The following is a 4,141-nucleotide window of genomic DNA, read 5'->3' as shown; positions in this document are numbered from 1 at the left end:
GACAGGAACCACGACTGCTTCTTTCCAAAGAGAGGGCACATGTTGTGTTTGCAAGGATTTGTTAAAAATAACCTGAAATATAGGACTGAGTTCATCAGCACAAGATTTAGTGTGGGATCATTTGGACAGAAAATAGAACAGCCATCTTTCAAAGGTGGGCTTTTTCAAGACATCTGGAGAACGACTCCTGAAGACTACTTTAGTACATAATACTGTATATAAATTATTTTTTTCTGTGCAAAACACTCATGCATGCAAAGTTACAGCACAAATCAGAGTCCACACTTTATTTTTTAACCTGTATTAGCATTGAAAGCCTTCCTGTAACAGCTGGGTGCTGCAGTTTTTAAGAACAAGAAAAGAAAGAAAAACAAAGAAAAAGGACATTTGAAGGACTATTTTTGGTCATGGATTAATACATATTTGATATTCTGGTGAGGGTTTTTTTCTGGCAGCATGATGGTGAATGTGTCATGTTCATTATAATGAAGGAGAATGTCAGCTAGTCCGTTTTGGCATGGCCTTAATCATGCATGGATAACAGAGGAGCTCTGTGGCAAAAGTTGGTTTGGGGATTTTAGTGGGTTTGGTTTATGCTGTGATAAATTGGGAATTATTGTTTATCCCCTGCTGAATTTATTTATGAATTTATAAGCTTGCTCACTTTCAAACAAATGGAAATAAAGCCTCTCTTTTTTTATTGTATAATTATAATGAAGAGAGACAGAATAGCAACCAAAAATCCAGAACAAAAAAAAAAAACCACATTAAAGAAAAGGTATAAACTGACCTGCATGTCACTGAGTGAAATCAGGAGTTTGATCCCCTACAACCCAGCCAGAATTCTGAGTTCCACGATTGGCTGTCAGGGACTTTAAACTTGGCTGAAATGGACTACAATACCATCATTAAGAAGCTTGGTGAGAAGCTAAGAGCTTCTTAATGATCAGAAAGTAGTAGGTACCACAGTCACCAAGAAAACTACTGGTAAGACGCTGTGCTTTAATGGCATTCCAGTAGCTACATGCTAGCAGTTGCTAAAAGTTTAGATGTTTGTTATCTTCTCACTGCGTTAATATGAACCTAAAACATTTTAACTATGTATTTCTTCTAAATGCTGTCTAAATAATATCATTGTCACATGTCAAATCGCACAGTTTGAACAACTAAATTGCCGTTTATCAGTAAGCTAATAATCGCTAATTAGCTTACATAAGCGAACATACTTTCAGAAAAAGTGGGTAACATTACCATAAAGTTAACTTTACTGGTTTATATTATTTTAAGCAAATGCCAAAGGCATACACTACTTTAGAGTTTTGCTCATTATTTAGTAAGAAATATGTATTTTGTGTAAATTAACTGATAGCAATGTTAATGACATGTTAAGTAATATTAAGTAATGTTTCTATTTTATAGAAACGTTTAAGAGTACGCAAAAACCAAATCTCTGAGAGATGCAACCAGAAGACGGATGAGAAACATACTTGAGGCTGAGATGACAGAATGACATGGGTAAGAATCAAAAATGTAAGATATAAAGAAACATTTTAAACATTGTATTATTTTTAATTGTGATGTTTAATGCCAATTATTGAATTTATACACTAGGACATCTCCCCCTAAAAGCGTAAGAGTGATGTATGCGCAGGGCATTGTTGCTCTGTCTCCATATCTGGAAGACCCATATTCACAACATGGATATGTAAGTAAAGGGAACTTTTCAACATTAAATACATAATTGCCCTCAGAAATGTTGATAACATAGTCCTTCTTCATTTATTTAATTACATAGAAACATTACTACGATCCAGAGAGCAGTTCAGGATACATTGCATGGCGGTTGAAGACCATTCAACGAAAAGCTGTGGAGGAAAGAAGCGTCTCAGTTTGCAAATCTCCCAAAAGTAAGTTCACTTATCATTTAAATGATACTGATGTACTGATAGAACAAGATTTCCGACTCCTGTTTTGTGAGGTCACTGGGAGCAAATTCTTGGAGAGGTGGCTCACCAATCTCAAAGCAAAGGTTGTAAAGAAAAGTCATGGACTTGTCCCCACCTCAGAGCTCTTGGAGTTAATGTGCAATGCTGAGTCAGGTACTGAAGTTGAGAATGGTATGATTGTGACTGTTTTTATTTGCCATTGTTGGTTATATAGGTAATTCTGTCAATTCAATGTATTTTTGGAATAATTCTTTATTTATTCGTCTGTAGGCTGGGACAGTGACTTGTCTACTATCTTGCTGCTGCTACATCTGCTACCACCATCTGCACAAGGGCGAAAGAGACCAGGAAAGATGTCTGCATCTCAAGCTGTCAATAACCTCATCAAATTCCCAAAGGTATGTTGTTTAAAATATACTTTCCATCACCTCTATTTTCATGGACAGTGAGTTGAGCTAATCTACTGTCAGAGGATAGTCACTTAATACTGTTGTTTAATGTGTTGTTGTAGGCTGGAACCAGTGTACAGCAGCATCTAGACAACATCACCCGAAGCAGTCAGCCCTACCTTCTTACTCAGGGATCCACAAGAAGCAGCATTCACAGCTTCATTGTGATTGAGAAGCATGCACTTCCATGTAATGCGACAGGTTCTGTAGGAGCCCTTGATGAACTCTTTAGGGCCCATTATGTCTTTGGTACATCATACAGTTCATCCCTGACGAACTTTTTTACTTTTCTGCAACTACGACATTGGGGAAATGTCATATTGCTTTCTCTAGTGAGCATCATAGAACTGTGAATTGTAAAGGTTTGTTACGTTAATTAAATGACACTGAAATGAGAAACATAATAAATGCTGTTACTTTAACCTGTATATTTGTTATTTCCATAATGTAGGATAGATCACAGTTATTTAGTAAGTAAGTAAGTAAGTAAAATTTTATTTGTATAGCACATTTCTAGATAGAGATCACAAAGTGCTTTACAAGATATAACAGATTAAAAAGACAAAATACAAACAAAGTTAGCAAAAGGCAGTTTTAAAAAGATGTGTTTTTAGCTGTTTTTTAAAAGTAATCAATGAATCAGCGGATCGTAAGTCCTGAGGAAGGGAATTCCACAGTCTGGCGGCCACAGTAGCAAAAGCTCTATCACCCCTAGTTTTCAGTCTCGTATACTGAATGACAAGTAGGCCCTGACTACTCGACCTCAGAGACCTACTAGGGGCATAGGGCTGTAAAAGTTCAATGATATATGGTGGTGCTTGTTGTTGAAGAGCCTTGAAAGTTAAAACCAAAATCTTAAACTGGACTCTAAATTCAACAGGAAGCCAATGTAACTGCATGAGCAACGGTGTTATATGTGAAAATTTAGAAGCTTTCGTCAAAAGTCTTGCTGCAGCATTCTGAACGATCTGCAGACGCTCCAAAGAACCTTTATTTAAACAAGTAAACAGGGAATTGCAATAGTCCAGTCGTGAAGAGATAAAAGCATGAATAACAATCTCCAGTTCGGTATAGGATATAATAGAGCTCAATTTAGAAATATTTCTTAAATGATAAAAGCAAGACCGAACAAGAGATTTAACATGACTAACGTAAGAGCAGGATCAAGGATAATCCCTAAGTTCCTGACTTAGGGATTATAGCATAGTAATATAGCATCATAAGATGAATATGAAAAAAATCACACTACAGAGAAATAAAAATGATATATACACATCAGAGTGTTATTATTAAACTAAATTTGGAGTAAAAATAGCTCTATAAAGTGTAATCAAATTACTCTGAACAGTGTGAATAACCCTCAGTGTTAAATATTTTTACACATTTTGTTGTTAATTTTGACACTAAATTGAGTACAATTAACACTGAAAAGTTAACACTGGCCATAGAGTAAATTTAACTCTAATTTTGAGTGGGACCAAATGTTATCTGAAGCAGAGTTAAAATTAACTCCCTAAGTGTAAAATTTACACTTGGTTTTTTACTGTGTATGTGACGCAGAAAAGAAAATGCTGCAGTTATGCTATTTAAGCTCTGAGCATGAACATTAATAGTGGAATACATCATAATACACTGAACTGATTCTTTTCACAACTTTTTAAAGAGAGAAAAAGAAAATCACCAGATTTACTGCAGCTTCAGCTGTGGTGTTGACTAACGTGTGAGTGACAAAGTTTGGTTGATGGT

General features: G+C 35.6%; 1 long non-coding RNA gene across 2 annotated transcripts; it reads left to right on the top strand.

Moving 5' to 3' along the window:
• The first annotated feature begins 1,082 nt into the window (after nt 1-1,082).
• LOC146689889 (uncharacterized) lies at nt 1,083-2,798 on the top strand. Of its 2 annotated transcripts, XR_014916004.1 has the most exons (5): nt 1,083-1,515; nt 1,612-1,705; nt 1,796-1,907; nt 2,217-2,344; nt 2,458-2,798. It is a non-coding gene; the product is annotated as an uncharacterized LOC146689889 (long non-coding RNA). The 2 variants fall into 2 exon arrangements; XR_014916005.1 differs by lacking the exons at nt 1,083-1,515; nt 1,612-1,705; nt 1,796-1,907 and adding an exon at nt 1,916-2,099.
• The last annotated feature ends 1,343 nt before the right edge of the window (nt 2,799-4,141 follow it).

This window comes from Copadichromis virginalis, linkage group LG17 (assembly GCF_057382275.1).
Source record: "Copadichromis virginalis isolate Kocher_CV1m ecotype Utaka linkage group LG17, C_Virginalis_male_GT1.1, whole genome shotgun sequence".
NCBI classification, from domain to species: Eukaryota; Metazoa; Chordata; class Actinopteri; order Cichliformes; family Cichlidae; genus Copadichromis; species Copadichromis virginalis.
Note: the sequence above shows the minus strand (reverse complement) of the source record. Positions and strands in the feature narration are given on the sequence as shown.